Here is a 17,898-nt window from a genome sequence, read left to right on the forward strand (position 1 = left end):
TTTTTTAATTAATTAGCTTATTTTAATTCAATTTAAAAGCATTACAATATTGTGATGGTTTTTGCCATACATCAATATGAATTGGCCATAGGCATACTTGTGTTCCCCTCCATCCTGAAACCCCCTCTCATGTCTCTCCCCACCCCATCCCTCCAGGTTGTCACAGAGCACCGCCTTTGGATGTCCTGCGTTATACATCAAACTCCCACTGACTATTTTACATACGGTAATGTATATGTTTCAATGCTAGTCTCTCAAATCAAAAAACAGTGGTTAGCTACCACGAAGTAGGTGACAATGCCTTAACCATATGCGTGTTGTCAAGCCCGAGAGCCTCGTCCAACTTTGTCAGAGGAAGTTCTCACCTTTTCTCCTTTCATACAACATGCACGTGTTCTTTTTAATTGATTAATTAAGCTCTCTTTTTCTTGACATGGAAAGTGAAAGTGAAGTCGCTCAGTCGTGTCTGACTTTTTGCGACCCCGTGGACTGTAGCCCACCAGGCTCCTCCGTCCATGGGATTCTCTGGGCAAGAATACTGGAGTGGGTTGCCATTTCCTTCTCCAGGGGATCTTCCCAACCCAGGGATCAAACCCAGGTCTCTCGCATTGCAGGCAGACGCTTTAACCTCTGAGCCACCAGGGAAGCCCTTGACATGGACTGGTTCTGTATTTAAACCAGTAAAATATCAAGGCCAGAAGATCAGTATCAACTTGTTGACTGGCTTCAATATTTGAAGTGCCAGAAGGAAAACAAAGCTTTCTGCAATGGTTTTATGAAACTGTATTGATAAAGATGACTTTGGATGAAGGTACATTTCCACTGGCACAGCCAATTTAGAGCAAAAGTGTTGAGTAGCAATTCTCCACTGTCTTCAGAGAGATGTTATGGGGAGGGAGGTGAGAGGGGGGTTCATGTTTGGGAACGCATGTAAGAATTAAAGATTTCAAAATTTAAAAAATAAAAAACTAAAAATAAAAAATAAAACAGTTACCTTCTTTACCCTCTTTCTAGGTTTCCTTGGTAGTTCAGATGGTAAAGAATCCACCTGCAATGCAGGAGACCTGAGTTCAGTCCCTGGGTTGGGAAGATCCCCTGGAGAAGGGAATGGCAACCCACTCCAATATTCTTGCCTGGAGAATTCCATGGACAGAGGGGCATGGCAGGCTACAGTCCATGAGGTCGCAAAGAGTCAGACACGACTGAGAAACTAACGCTTGAGAACTTGAACCCTCTTTCTAGAATCTTCATTCTAGAAGGACCCAGTACAGTTCTACGATTGTGCCCTTCCTTTCTTTCTAGGATGACAAATTAGAGGTGGAGGCATGTCTGGGAATCTGTAAGAAATTCCCAAATCATTGAAACACCTAAAACGTTTTGTTTTGTTTTTTATAAATACAGATGCAGATTCATGTCATTAGACCTTCTGACTCCTCCACAAGGTCTGGGGTAAGGCCCTGAAATCTGTATGCTTAACAAGTACCCTAGGGGCTTGGGATCATCAGCTGGGTTTGGGAACCACTAATCTGTGAATTTCATTCTTGTCAAGAGTTTAAAACTTCATGATTAGCCTTCTCAGAGGATTTGCCTTTTAAGGAGCATCTTAGAGAAAGGCAGTGCTTAACTGAAAGGAATAAATCAGAGCAAAAAGTGGAGAGAATGTGGGGAAATCGGACAACCCATGTCCAACTTATCAAATCAAACCCCACATAAATCATCTTACTCCATCTGCCCTTTGAGGTCCACTGAGGTCATTTGTGTCTGTCTCAGTGTCCAAGATAAAGGAGAAACGGAAGAGAATAGCTGCCTTTCTTCCCTCCCTGGCAGCTCCCTCTTCCTCTTTATCCTCATCCTTTATTCTCCCTTCCTCTCTTTCATTTCAGAGATGTGTGTACTAGTCCTTTCCTTTCCAAAAAAGAAAAACAATCACCACAAGATGCTGTAATTTATAAAGGCATTCGAAGGACAAAATTAAACTAAAGCCCTCAAAATTAAACTGTGTACATAAGGACAGAGAACCTGAAACAGCTCAGTTATAAAAGACTGCCAGAGGAGGCGGCAGCCACTTCCTCATGACTAACCCCAGACAAGTGGCCCCCATGCTCTGAAACTGTGTGCGTGTGTCCTCTCTGCCCACACTCTGATGCAGGCAGACAATGCTAGGTCTTGGCACCAGTTGTTAAAAATAAACTGGGAGCTCTCAGAGGCAAGACAGTCTTTGCAGGGAGACACACCGTGAGGGCTTGAGCAAAGAAACTCTCCATCCCCAGCACTAGGAAATATCTCAGTGGGCACAACTGGCCCACCAGCCCCCCAGGAGAAACCCAGCCTGAGATCGCTGCTTCAGAGCCTTCAAAGGAGCAACAAAGAAGCAATATTGTCAAGTTCGCTCTGTGATCCTCGTTTTTCATCTTGGGATTTTAAGGAGAGACCACACCAGCCCTGATGGGGGTTAGGAGTCAAGCACCTGTAATTTTCTTGCATTTGACACATGGGTTCAATAAAAGTCCCAGCAATTTTCTGAGGATATTTTTCTCTGCATCTTGAGCTCATGGGTAGTTTAAGGGAAGATTAATCCAAGGGTTTACTGTATTATACTTAACCTCATTAAAATATTGCTTTGGAAGATGTGTTTAATACCCAGGGATCTTGCTGATCCTCTTTATTAAGCCCTTTAAAGGAACTCCTTAAACAGTGAGCAGAGCTGAATATTACAGTTTTCATTTAAGTTCAAGCTTCACTTTACAACCAGGGTGCTTACCATCAAGGTTTGGTGATCCCTGAGGACACTGACACACAGACTCTGTAATCTACACGTTATCCAGAACTTTTACAAGGATAGAGAGATGGGAAGGGTCTGTAGGAAGACAAAAGTAGCTGAATGGCCCTATCTCTCTCCTCACCCACACTAAGTGTTCCCACAGGATAGAAACCAAACTAGCAGAAGTTTATGAAGCGCTTATTAGGTAAGCAATGTTCTGACTCATGTAAACCAACAGTATTTTGAGGTGGGTGCTATTGGGAACTCTGTTTTACTGATGAGGAAACTGAGGTGAGTAACTTGCCCTGATAACTTGCCTGGGAACCACGACAAATTAACCACGTGGTCATTCACAGTGGTTTAGTTGCTAAGTCATGTCCAACTCTTGAGACCCCATGGATTGTAGCCTGCCAGGCTCCTCTGTCCATGGGATTTCCCAGGCAAGAGTACTAGAGTGGGTTACCATTTCTTTCTTCAGGGGATCTTCCCAACCCAGGAATCACACCTAGGTCTACTGCATCGCAGGCAGATTCCTGCATTGCACATGGATTGTTTACTGACTGAGCTACAGGGGAAGCTCTGCGGTAATTCAGGATATCACCAATTCATCAAATATCCCCCATGGCCCATCCAGCCCTGAAAGATCTACCTAGCTTGTTGTCAACATGTCATCCTTCCTTACTGAACTCCAATCTCTTGCCCCTGTGGTCCCTTTTCCATCTTAAAACCATAGGTGATCCAGAGGAGTGTCAACACTCCCCAGAAGCAAGGACTTTCTTTGCCTTTAGGAGAACCGACTCCTTTTCTGGCTTTTTCCTGAGTCACCTTGAACAAGTCTGAGCCTCCATACTCTTATCTTCAAAGAAGATTGTTACGAAGCTCCAACGAATTAAGATATGCGACAGCAAGCTCAGTCGTGTTTGACTCTTTGCGACGCTTTAGACTATAGCCCACCAGGCTCCTCTGTCCATGGGCTTTTTTAGGCAAGAATACTGGAGTGGGTTGCCATTTCCTTCTCCAGGGGTTCTTCCCGACCTAGAGACCAAATCCAGGTCTCCTGCACTGCAGCCAGATTCTTTACCTGTTGAACCATTGGGGAAACCCCAACATACAGGAAAAACCAACTGTAAATTGTAAAATGCTGACCAACTTTGGTCATAACTATTAATAAAAACGTGAGATATAATTCAATAGCAACGAAAGGAAACACAACCAGTTCTGACACAGTCAATATATTTGGTGCAAAATCAGGTTATGTGGATAGTTGAATAAGGTAATAAAACAGGCTAAAATATAAATATATTCCTAGGACCCTGAGTCAGTAATATTGAGAGCAGGTAATGAATAAATCTTTGTCATCATCATAAGTTAATTCTGTATAATATTTTATAGCTTATAGAGCTCTTTGGTGATGGTGTTTATTTTATTATATAAAATATTGTCAAGTGGAATGTGTGAACCAGGAAAATGATTGCTATGGGCAGACATGTCCAGATAAATATTCACTGCAGTGGACTAATTACAGCTCCTCAGGGCCTCCTGAGCCCTTAGAATAACCTGATAGACTTTTTGAAATGTGAAGGGAAGGGAATGAGACTAATAGAGGAATCTTAGAAATATTTCACCCATTCTCACTCCAAGTCTTCATTTTCAGATGTTTTCATGACAGAATGGTCCTCTAGGAACTATGTGTACTATTTTCTATTGTCTGCATAACTCACCAGGCTGAAAATAAAGATATGGAAAGTTCACACCTGGTTTCCCAGGACCCTTTAGCTGTGGACTTCAGGATGCTTCTTCTCAGGAGAAGAGACTACTTTGAAGGATCCTGGGAAAAGAAGATTCACTCCATGATGGGAGGAGTATATATTTTAGATGGCATAGGCTCAAATCTGCTTTCTAAAGAAGCCTCTTGAAGATCTCTAAGGCTTTGAGAGAGCAAGGAACAGGGTGGCAAGCATGTTGGTTAGGGTGTTTTCGTCTGCAAATAATAGAGCACTCAACTAAAAGGTATAGTTTAAACAATATAGATATTTATAATGTTACATAATAATTAAATATGTCTATAGGCTCTATAGATGTATTAATTATCCTTATTGCCAGGAATAACAATAACAGTTACTATTGTGCATGCCTGTCACTCAGTCATGTCCGAATCTTTGTGACCCCACAGGCTGCAGCCTGCCAGGCTCTTCTGTCCATGGAATTTTCCAAGCAAGAATACTGGAATGGGTTGCCATTTCCTCCTCCAGGGTACCTTCCCGACCCAAGGATCAAACCTGCATCTCCTGCAGTGGCAGGTAGATTCTTACCACTGAACCACTTGGAAAGCCCACACAGTTACTATTATTACTATTAAAGCGTCTGCCTGCAATGCAAGAGACCTGGGCTCAATCTCTGGGTCACGAAGATCCCCTGGAGAAGGAAATGGCAACCCACTCCAGTATTCTTGCCTGGAGAATCCCATGGATGGAGGAGCCTGGTGGACTATAGTCCATGGGGTCACAAAGAGTTGGACATGACCGAGCGGCGTAATTTTCACTTTCACTTTCTTTCACTATAACAAGTAAGTCAAGGCAGGGAATTTCCAAGTTGGGTGCAACAACCCATGAACCTGGAGTTCTTCTTTGTGCTTTGACACCTAAAATGTGACATTGATGCCTCCCCTCATGACCTCAAAAAGGCTGCAAAGGTTCCAAAGGTCACATGTTGACAAATCACATTCAGAAAAGAGACTAGGGATCCTTTCTATTTCTAGGAAGAAAAACCTTTTTTCCAAACCCTTATCAGACATTTCTTCAGGTTCCATGGGTCAATATTGAGTTACTTGCCTATATACTAATTGTAAGGAAGACTGGGGAAAGAGTAACTGGTGTTTCCAGTAGTAAGAGAAGGGCTTGTCCAATAAAGAAAGGGAGAGGAATACTCCTGGAAAGGCCACCCGTTATATTCGGGTAGCTCTCCCACTAGAAACTGCTCAGAAATTGTTGGAGAGCTATCAGTTCCTGTAAAACTGGGCCTTGATTCAGAGGTAGCGAATTCCTAGGAGAAGGAAAAATCTACTATTGGACAACCTGAGGTTGGCATGAGGAGCTTTATAATTTGGAGTCCATCTTTTCCTTTCTCCCTTTATTAGGAAAAGGCATTAGGAGCCTGAATGGAGGGTGTCACTCACTCCCCTAGCAAGGGATCATTATAACAGGAAGAGAACTCCTTGGAAAATGGCAACTTTTCTAATGCAAGCTCCTGTAAACAGAGCAGACCACTTCCATCACAGCACCCACCTGAGCCCATCACACAGACAGCCATGCAGGGCAGCAGGACCCCAGAGAAGGGGGACTCGGCAGAATTCACCGTTACTGGAGAACAGGGAATGGTCAATGTCCTGCAGCTGTGGGTATCCTTATGACCACACCTTTCAATGTCTCTTACCTTATAAGCCCCGATGTTCATAGAAAAAAACAGTGCCAGCTGCTGATGAAATGGAAGAAATACATCAATCTCTAGATGAAAATGTTGTTCTGCCAAGTCATTCCACCGTGGAAATGACTGAATATTGAGGCAACCTGGTTCAGACAGGTGATTTGAGGAAGCAGACATTGGGGGTTGGATTCCTATGGCTCCAGGGTGAAGAGCTACTCAAGTTTATTTCCACAATACTCGCCCTTCAGGAGTGTTTATCAATGATTAGTCTACAGTCAGGCTGACTGCATTAATGGAGAGTCTAGACCTCAGGGAGACCCAGGTAAGCAGTCGACTGAATGTGAACCTGAGTGCCAACTACCACTATGTAGGAAGGACTAGTTCTTAACCAGCAAACCTGGCTCTGGTTAAGAACTAAGGCTCCCTATCAGGTTTTACATCATGTCTCACTTATTAATGACATATGTGTGAACTCTGACCAATTACTTAACCTCTCTAAGCCTTAATATCCTTACATACAAAAAGAAATAATGCTTATACATACCTTCCTTAGAGTGTTGATGAGAGGATTAAAATAATTACATATGCATTTCTTAGGCTAGTACCTTGCATATGTAAATATCAGTGACTCATTATTAGAGGGCAAGTGAGAAGACCTATAACTGGTCTGAAATCAAATAATGAATAACTGACTTGATTAAGGTGAGTCAGTTAACCTAAGGACACAATGCAAGCAGATGGGAAATCTTGTGGGGCGGGTACAACATTTTTGCCCATGATATAAATTAATTTTATTCCATTAATTGGGCTTTTGTAAGGCTACTTATTTCCCTGTGTTGGAGATGAAGGTCAAACATCTATGGAACAATTTGGAACATTTCTGAGATGTGCAGGGCAAAGAAGCTGAGCTGGAAAAGGTTGAATCAGTTGCAGAGTTGACTGCAGTTCCTGCCAACCTGAATGGAGAAAAGGCACATGTGCACTTTAACCTCCCTGATGTTTTCTTGAGAAACAAGATCTGAGCAATGTAAGGATGCACGTGGAAGGGAGGACAACAAAGATATCTGTGGAACCTGAAGGTATTGGAAAGATGAGGCAACCCTGAAAAGGCATGAAGCTCGTGAGCTGGGAGGTTGTCAGGGGATCCAAGGTAATTCTAAATCCTGGTTACCTTGTCATGCCCTCAGCCCCTGAAGTCCATAGAATTCTCCTAGTATAATGAGTCAGCATTTTCCTATCTCTCTTTTTACCTCGCCCAGTGTGGCAAACAACTACCTGTGGCATCTGGTTTCCACTTACTTATCACTCTGGTTTACTCAAGATGTCTGCTTACTCATCATTTCTCTTGTTCATGATCCTTCACGGCCCTTCTGCACTACAACCTTTCTGGCTTCATTCTCTAGGTTTCATTTCAGAAATTCGGATTAATCCAATTTAATCCTCATGACTCTGGTTGAACAACATTCTTGCTCCACACCTCATAGCTTATAGATTGTCCTTGGCCTGGTGGCCACATCTGCTCTAGTCAGCCAAGGCCAAGAAGACAAGCCAATATCTCGGCCAAGGTCACATTGTGACAGGAACATATTTGCCTAAAGAACTGCCTAGAATGTTTCTTCAGTGAAGAAGGAAGATGGCCTCTGGAAGAGGACCCTAGACTTTGGAGGCACCCTGAAGCTTGGACTAAACTCTGTAGCAAGTTTCTCAAACTAGAAACTAGAACTAAGTAGGAGGAAATCATCTAAGATCTTTTAAATTCAGAAAAGGCTTGAGTTTGTGTACAAAAAGGACTTTAGCACTTGACTGAGCATAAAAGTACCTTCAGAGAGCCAGTTACACAGACAAAACCAGACAATACCAAATCAAGCCACCTAGGCACTGGAAAAGAGGAAAACCGTAATTTGGTACCAACTTTACATTAGAATAAAGACCTTTGGGAGTTCAGTGAAGCAAGTTGACACTTCTATTGGGATAGGAGATAACAAAGCTATTTTTGTTGTTGTTCAGTTGCTCAGTCCTGTCTGACTCTTTGTGACCCCATGGACTGCAGCACACCAGGCCTCCCTGTCCTTCACCATCTCCTGGAACTTGCTCAAACTCATGTCCATTGAGTTGGTGATGCCATCCAATCATCTCATCCTCTGTCATCCCCTTCTCCTCCTGCCTTCAATCTTTCCCAGCATCAGGGTCTTTTCCAAGGAGTTGGCCCTTCACATCAGCTAGCCAAAGTATTGGAGCTTCAGCTTCAGCATCAGTCCTTCCAATGAATACTCTGGGTTGATTTCCTTTAGGATGAACTGATTTGATCTCCTTGAAGTCCAAGGGACTCTCAAGAGTCTTCTCTAACACCACAGTTCAAAAATATCAGTTCTTCAGTGCTCTGCCTTCTTTATGGTCCAACTCTCACATCCATACATGACTACTGGAAAAACCATAGCTTTGACTAGACAGACCTTTGTTGGCAAGTAATGTCCCTGCTTTTTAAAAACACTAAGTTTGTCAAAACTTTTCTTCCAAGGAGCAAGTGCCTTTTAATTTCATGGCTGCAGTCACCATCCACAGTGATTTTGGAGCCCCAGAAAATAAAGCCTGTCGCTGTTTCCATTGTTTCCCCATCTATTTGCCATGATGTGATGGAACTGGATGCCACAATCTTTGTTTTTTGAATGTTGCATTTTAAGCCAGCTTTTTCACTCTCCTCTCTCACCTTCATCAAGAGGCTCTTTAGTTCCACTTCTCTTTCTGCCATAAGGATGGTGTCATCTGCATATAGGAGGTTATTCAGAGAATTTATTATTATTGAGTCACTTTTCCATATACATTTTTTTATTGGAGTGTAATTGCTTTACAATGTTGCATTAGTTTCTGCTGTACAATGAAGTGAATCAGCTATATGTACCCATATATCCCCTCCCTCCTGGACCTCCCTGTCACCCTACACCCATCCCACTCATCTAGGCCATCACAGAGCACCAAGTTGAGCTCCCTATGCCATACAGGAACGTCCCACAAGCTCTCTGTCTTACACGTGGTAGTGTGTATACGTCGGACCTGCTCCCAGTTCATCCCGCCCTCTCCTTCCCCATCTGTGTCCACAAGTCTGTTCCCTGTGTCTGTGTCTCTATTTCTGCCCTGGAAATGGACTCCTCTGCACTGCTTTTCTAAATGAATGGATGAAGACACTATGGTGTGTGTGTATGTATATATTATATATAATATTATTTCATATACCTTACATTTTTCTATTCCTCACTTTTTAATCTTCATGGGTGAAAGTTACAGTCTACCTTACCAATGCTGAGGGACAGATCAAGGGAAGGGAAGAGAGATACACGCCCAGGGTGGGAGTCACCGGGAGAAGGCAAATCTCAGCACCTGTGTCTCTTGTCCTTGAATTTGTTCTGTGGGGATCTTACTTGTTTGGGGTTTTGTTTTATACAGCCAAGGGTGACCTAATGGAGACATGACAACTGAGTGTACTATGTATCTTGGATGGGATCCTGGAACAGAAAAAAGGCACTAGGTAAAAACAAAGTAAAATCCAAACAAGCTCTGGATTTTAATTAATAATGTATCCATATCAGTTCATGGGCTTCCCTGGTAGCTCAGCTGGTAAAGAATCCGCCTGCAATGCAGGAGACCTGGGTTTGATCCCTGGGTTGGGAAGATCCCCTGGAAAAGGAAAAGGCTACCCTCTCTGGTATCCTTGCCTGCAGAATCCCATGGACAGAGGAGCCTGGTGGGCTACAGTTCATGGTGTTGCAAAGAGTCGGGCATGACCTAGTGACTAACACACACTCCTTGGTTCATTAATTGTAACAAATGCACCATGTTAATGTCAGATGTTAATAAAAGGGGAAACATGGTGTGGGGTAGGGAGAGGCATATGAGAACTTCCTGCTTAAACTCATTGCTCAATTTTCTGTAATTCCAAGACTGTTCTAAAAAATAAAGTCTCTCTCTCTCTCTCTCTCTCTCTCTCTATATATATATATATATATATATATATATATATATATACACACACATATATATTTAAGGACCCATTTCTAGCATAATTTAGACACTTATATAAACACTTATCCAGTTCACTTGAATGGTGAGTGATTTAAGACACTGCAAATACTCCTATATGAGGATAAAAAATGAATTATATAATGAGAAGAGGACTGTTAGAGAAAACATTAAGATCATCATTTGTTGGACCATCATTTGACCTCATCAACCATCAGTATCCAAACTGTCATCCTTTATTCTTCAAAGTGCAACCTTAACTTACTAACAGAAAAACTTAATCAGGAGAAACAGCAGGCTGTAATTCTAATGCCATGACTCTGCACTTCAAATCCTCATGTGGGCTACTTAGGAAAAAAAAAAGAATAGAAAGTGTCAAACAGGTGGTACCTGATGGAGGGCTGGAACAGGACAGTGAGTTCCTCAGAATGAGAAAGCCTCTAACAAGAGCTATTTCAGATATAATCAGCTCAGGAAAGAAATTGCAGAACAGAATGAACATTCTAATTCAATTTATATTATTATATTGATGATGCATTTATATAGTGCTTTTTGTAGCCAAGGCTGTTATGCACATCAGGCTAAGTTCTGCACAACAGAATTCAGAATATTGAAAAGAGAATTGCCCTGTAAAATTCCTCACCTTCAAAAGTCTTTCAGGAAACACACATAAAAACAGACATTTTGGGGTAGATATGACTTAGGAATTGCAGCTGCCTCAGGAGAATGTTTATCAAGATTTTACTTCCTGTGTTTTCCAGCTTGCTCTTGAGAGAGAACAGCCGCCCCAGTTTCCCAGTCATTGTGGCCAAGGATGAAAAAGTAAAAGCTCTGCTGGGCGTTCGACATGCTGGCGAGTCTCTCACGGGGCCGTGGACAACGGTGAAGTGATGGCAGCCCACCCAGGGTCCACTTGTGCTGCCCTATCCTTTTGCTTGCTTTCAAGGATGCTTTTCTGTCTTTATCAAGGTTATCGCAATGAATATAAAGTATCTCTCATCCTGGCTTAAGAGGCAATCTTAGTTAAGAAGTAAAACAGAAAATTCATGCAAGTTTTAAAAGTCATAAATGGAAGAGTCAGATCAGGCAGGAATGGGAACTGGAGGGGCCGAAAGCAAAGCTTCGCCTTCCGTTCCACAGCGGGTCCCTTGGCCTCACCTCCGTTCCCCTCTGGCATCTGCCTTCCACCCTTTGCCTCTCTGCAAACTGCCTTTCAAGCTTATTCTGGGCCTCTCCGCTCTGCCACCGCTCAGTTTACGAGTGGCTTTGGCTGGGCCCAGTGCTAACTCTGGATTCTACCCTGCGTGGCTTTTCAGTTTGGCACTCACTCTGTGGCTCTGCCTTTCAGCGTCTCAGCTCCAGGGCCCCAGGGGGAATGTCCGGGTGGATGGGCTCCATCCACCTCTTCCAGGGACTGAGGGTCAGAAGAAGGTAGTGGGGAGAGTGGGATGTCTAGGAATGAAATGTGAAATGGCAGGAATTGACTTACGGGTGTCAAGAGTGTCCCCATCTCCTCTTTAAAACTCAATTTATATTATTATGTTATTAACTTGTATTCCTTATAGAAAAATAGACAACCAAGATAGGCAAACACACCTTTAAATACTTCCAATCCCACATGGGCTTCCCTGATGGCTCAGTGGTAAAGAATCCGCCTACCAATGCAGGAGACTCAGATTAAATCCCTGGGTCTGGAGGATCCCCTGGAGTAGGAAATGGCAACCTGCTCCAGTATTCTTACCTGGAGAATTCCATAGCCAGAGGAGGCTGGTGGGCTACAGTCCATGGGGTCAAAAAGAGTCAGACATGACTTAGTGACTAAACAACAACAACAAAAATTCCAAATAGAACTATTGCAAACATTCTGGCACAAGTTTTCAGAATGTTAAAAATGCTGTATTTATATATATGAATTCATATGCATGTTAATATTTTTAATGAAAACAAGATCACTTTATACACACTACTTTAAAATCTTCTTTTTCGGCTAAAATTATATATGAGTATGTTGAATATATACCCATGCCCATGAACATAAATCAATAAATCTCAGGGTTAACTGCTGTATGATATTCACTGGATACGCCATAATGCAGACAGGAACCTCCAGTTGATACTTCAGTGATTTCAATTTCTTTCTTCTTATTAACAGTGATACTCCAGTCAACATCTTTATATACATTTGTCTGTACAACGTTCTGAAACATTCCTGAAACTTTGAAATATAAATAACTTTCAAGTAGATTTGCTTGGGTAGAAGACATAGGATATATGACCAGAGAATTTTGCACAAATGTGGTTCCGATATACGTTTCCATGGGTACTCTTTGGAGAAGGAAATGGCAACCCACTCCAGTATTCTTGCCTGGAGAATCCGCATGGACAGAGGAGCCTGGCGGGCTTCAGCCCATGGGGTCGCACAGAGTCGGACACAACTGAAGCAACTTAGCACTCATGCATGGGACCAGGTTCTCCATATCCTGTGTATTATCATTCTCTTTACCTCCGTTTCTCCTTAACTGACTTATTTTTCCCCTAATTTGCCATCCATATGGCAACTCCTTCTATAATAATTTAGGTTAAAGGTCCCTTTAGACCAAAGGTACCGCATCTGACTCTCCTTGGCCAGATGTTTCATTTGAGAGAGCATTATTTTTAGCTTGATCTTCCTCTTTCTCACTGTCTTTGTGATTTGCTAAAATATTTGTATTGAGCATCTGCCTTTCCTTTATTGGCTTTCTTTCTCTATTTAAATCCAGACGTATAGTTTTCTTCCTCTATTTAAAGCTGTCAAATATGCCATTACCAGGTTTTGCCCAGAGAATTTACTGAATATTTATCTTTGGTCAAATAGCACAGGCATATCTGCTGAAAGAAACTGACAGTCTGGTAAATTATCTAAGGGTCTTATACTGAACAAGGCTTTGCCATGATGGTATCTGCTTTTTGTCTAGGGGAAACACATTCATTCCCCTACCCATTCATCTATTTTTTCATTTATCCATTCATATTTCCCAAGGAGAATTAAGTTATAAGTCTCCAGACTTTCTTAGGGAAGACTTTTTGATTGAGTCATCTTTAGATAAATCTTTTAATATTACATACTTCACCAACAAGGACAAATGAGAAACAGGTACTGCTAAGTCACTTCAGTCGTGTCCAACCCTGTGCGACCCCATAGATGGCAGCCCACCAGGCTCTGCCGTCCCTGGGATTCTCCAGGCAAGAACACTGGAGTGGGTTGCCATTTCCTTCTCCAATGCATGAAAGTGAAAAGTGAAAGTGAAGTCGCTCAGTCCTGTCTGACTCTTGGCGACCCCATGGACTGCAGCCTACCAGGCTCCTCTGTCCATGGGATTTTCCAGGCAAGAGTACTGGAGTGGGGTGCCATTGCCTTCTCCGAGAAACAGGTAAGTATGCAACAAATTCATGTGATCAATGACAAAATATTTTAATTATTTTTAATAAAAACAAAACAAATCCAGAACGATAAAAAGCCCAAAAGAATCATCTGTAACTATATAATTCAAAGGTAATCAACAGGAGAGTCACGTTTTATTTCTAGTTTCTGAATGTTTGCTGTTTTTGCTGTTGTTGTTTAGTCACTAAGTCATATCTTATTCTTTGTGACCCCATGGACTGCAGCACACCAGACATCCCTATCTTTCAATACCTCCCGGAGCTTGCTCAAGCTTATGTCCATTGAGTGGGTGATACCATCCAACCATCTCATCCTCTGTTGTTCCCTTCTCCTCCTGCCTTCAATCTTTCCCAGTATCCAATCTTTCCCAGCATCAGGGTCTTTTCCAATGAGCCAGTTCTTCGCATCAGGTGGCCAAAGTATTATTGGAGCTTCAGCCTCAGCATTGGTCTTTCCAATGAATATTCAAGGTTGATTTCCTTTAAGATTGACTGGCTTGATTTCCTTGCAGTCCAAGGGAATCTGAAGAGTCTTCTCCAGCACCACACTTCAAAGGCATCATTCTTCGATGCTCAGCTTTCCTTATGGTCCAACTCTGAATCTTCATCTTCAACATAATCCTGAAGAATAGCTGCCAAAGAATCACTTCCAAAGGCCTTCAGGATGCAATTGAAAACACCTTTAAACTGGTTGTTTATACAAAATGAATGATAACCACTAGGATGCAACAACGGTGGACATCTGGACAGTGTTAGAGAAAGGTGTGGGGGAGGGAGGAAGGAAAGAAGGGAGAAGAGAGAGGGAAAGGAAATAAGGCAAGATCAGGGAGAAATGGAGAGGACATAAACGGAAAAAATTATCCACAAAAGAATGAAAATGGCTGGTGATTTATAAAAGCAGAGGAAACAACATAGAAGAAGGAGAAGCAAGGAACCAACATCAGAGCAAATCCTTGTATAATCAGGGTTCTTTTAAAGGTTGCAAGCGATAAAAACTTGACGTGAAGTAGGATACACAGAAAGTGAAAGATTATTTAGACACATCCTGGTGTGTTTCTAGCAACCAATGAAAAGATTAAACAAACAAATCCATGCAGAGTTAAGCTGTGCCTCCCAAGCAGTGGGAACCAGGACTCAAACCCACTAGGATTCTTTTAGCACATCTCTTATCCTTCCTTTTCTCGGTGTATCCTACCCCACTGCAGACTCTCTCATGTAATAGAAAACACAGCCACCCCAAATTGGCGGGCTTCCTACCCCAAGTCTCCCACAACCTGAGAGAAAATCATTCTTTTTTCCTCAATTCCAGTTAGGAAAATCCCAGGAATTATTTTTTGAGTTGCCCATTTTTGATAATTTGTACACATCTGAACCAAGCAGCTGTGTTGAGACGGATGGTATTAGCTAAGAACGTGGTGACTCCCTCTAGAACCATGTAGCCAGAATGGGAGGAAAGGCAACTCCCAAGAGCCTGCATGCTAAGTCACTCAATAGTGTCCAACTCTTAGACCCACTGGGCTGTAGCCACAAGGCTCCTCTGTCCATGGGATTTGTCAGGCAAGAACACTGGAGTGAGTTGCCATTTTCTTCTCCAGGGGATCTTCCTGGTCCAGGGATTGGACTCGTACCTTGTATATCTCATGCACAGCCGGCAGATTTTTTATCTGCTGAGCCATGCTTTTGTGATAAGTTGCTTCAGTCATGTCTGACTCTGTGTGACCCTATGGACTGCAGCTTGTCAGACTTTCCTGTCCATGGGATTCTCTAGGCAAGAATACTAGAGTAGGTTGCCATGGCTCTCATTCAGGGGGTCTTCTGGACTCAGGGACCAAACCCACATCTCTGAGGTCTTTTGCATTGACAGCTGGGTTTTCTACCACTAGCGCCACCTGAGTCATCAGGGAAGCCAGTTTCCAAGAGTGGGGTTATTTCCAGAAGGCTCTGGACAAGCTAGAGATGCTACTGTTCTCAGAGCATCAAGATTTCAAACCATTTGGAAGCAGTTTGAGAGATAAGAGCAGATCACAGTAGCTTCTTGTTTCCCAAGAAAGTGTAAAACAAGCAGGCTCCTCCATGGTTTATCCCACCAGTGTCTGATTTGGGGGTTCCATTCAATGCCTGACAGTAGCCTCCACAATGCTGGCATAGTTTCAAGAAATATTGAGCACCCAGAAAGATGGGTTCCTCCAAGACCAATGCAAGGGTTTTTTTTTTTCTTTTTTTGTAGCTGATTAACAACATTGTGATAGTTTTGGGTGGGCAGCAAGGGGACACAGCCGTACATACACATGTATCCATCCTGCCCCAAACGCCCCTCCTATCCAAGGCTGCCACGTAACTTGGCACAGAGTACCCTGCGCTATACAGCAGGTGCTCATTAATTACTGCTGTATACTCAGTAGTGTATATATGTCATCCGAAGCTCCCAATCCATCCCACTCCACATTTCCCCTCAACAAATGGGCAAGATCAAAATAGACATTGCACCAAAGAAGACATACAGATAGCCAAGAGACACATGGAAAGATGCTCAATTATCAAGAAATGTAAATCAAACCTACAGCAAGGTATCACCTCACACCAGGCAGAATGGCCATCACGAAAAAGTCTACAAATGACAAATGGTGGAGAGGATGTGGAGAAAAGCGAATCCTCTTACACTGTTGGTGGGAATGTAAATTGATACAGCCACTACGGAGAACAGTATGGAGTTTCCTTAAAAAACTAAAAATTTGAGCTACCATATGTGTTTTCTTGTTCAAGAGCTTTGCACAACGCTCAGAACTTTTGAAACTGATCCCCTTTTATTATAGTTGATGAGTGAGCCAGACCAGTAGAGGGCATCAGTAAGCCGGACCAGTAGAGGGCATCAGTGAGGCATGGAGGGTTGGGGGAGGGGCACCATGGTTGCTTGGTAACTCCCTTGTGTAGAGCTTAAGCCGAAGCCCCAGGGACTGAGTCACGAAGAGACGGGAGAAGGGGTAGGGAGACAGGGTAACTCGGGAGAGGAAGGGAACCAGCCTGTGAGTCAGGTCTTCACTGGAAGCCCTGGCTTTTGGTGGCAGGACTCCAGGAGTACTTCATTTATCCTCAGAAAATGCCACGTGCCCTGGTTTTGTTTTTTTTGTTTGTTTGTTTCTTCTTTTTTTCTCCATCTCAGACTAGGCTTTTGTTTCCCCCTTCATTTTTCTGGTATTCTTTGAGTGAGAAAAGTAAGAGTTTGCTTCAAGGACATTCCAAAGGTCTCCATTATCAAACTTTAAAAAAAAAAAAACAAAAAAAAACAGGCAATCACTGTAGTCCATCTGTCCTGCTGAATTATCAACTCCAGGAGAGCCAGAGATTTGTTTGATATCATCTGTACTACTCTCTCTTCTACCTTCCAGGTTCTTGGTGAAGTGTGGCCAGGAAGGCTCTGTAAATATTTGTTCAAGTGAATCACATATAATCATATAATACTTTGACTTGGTAACAATGTCTACAATTAAAGGAGACTTATAGCACATTCTCTATAGAAGATTTTTCTAGTTCAGCCTTTCTGTTTTTAAATCTTATTCAATTCACTTCAGGCAATGTTTATTGAGGGACTTAAACTCTATACAAATCATCGTGCTAGACACCCACAGCATAGGTTCAGTGAAATTATCGCTTACTGCTCCAAAAGGACGGATGCTCATAAAGAAATGTTAGACTGCTACAGAAATAAGGAGCAGGCAGAATAAAATGCAACCACTACTTGCCGTCAGGATGTGGGGGATGAACCTGACAACCCCAAGCTGGCTACAGATTCCAGCCTCCTTCAGTGACTCTCATATCAGGAAACCCAACAGGCTAAACCCAGCATTTTGCTGCTGCTGTTGTTGCTGTTTTAAGAACAAGCTGGTGAGTCAGAAGGGCCAAGATTTTTGTTTTTTTTTTTCCTCCAGAGTGTTCTCCAGAGGAGGGTGTGGAGAGTTACTCCATATGAAGAGTCGCAATTATTGTGGAGCCACTGAGTTGTATTAACTAGATTATTCAGGAACCATTTTGCAGACCACTTAAAACTCTGATGCACTTAATTGCACATTTGGACAGTTAACAGTACCGTCTAGTTTTGTTTTGTCTTCCTTATGTCATTCCCTTTGGGGGAGTTGAAACGTTCTTTTTTCATTTGGCCCAAACCAGTTTTGTTTTGTTTTTTTCAGCTCAATGTCTATGCATTGCCAAGGAGGGAGTGCTTTCCCTTCTCTCCAGACAGGAGGCTCCCAACATTGAAAACATTTCAGGGGAAAAGTAACAAA

The 17,898-nt window shown here is 42.6% G+C and overlaps 1 non-coding gene across 1 annotated transcript; it reads right to left on the reverse strand.

Moving 5' to 3' along the window:
* Positions 1–261: 261 nt before the first annotated feature.
* LOC114116497 (U6atac minor spliceosomal RNA) lies at positions 262–387 on the reverse strand. Its single transcript, XR_003590401.1, has one exon. It is a non-coding gene; the product is annotated as a U6atac minor spliceosomal RNA (small nuclear RNA).
* Positions 388–17,898: the final 17,511 nt, after the last annotated feature.

The sequence above is a fragment of the Ovis aries genome, chromosome 9 (assembly GCF_016772045.2).
Source record: "Ovis aries strain OAR_USU_Benz2616 breed Rambouillet chromosome 9, ARS-UI_Ramb_v3.0, whole genome shotgun sequence".
In the NCBI taxonomy this organism is placed as follows: domain Eukaryota; kingdom Metazoa; phylum Chordata; class Mammalia; order Artiodactyla; family Bovidae; genus Ovis; species Ovis aries.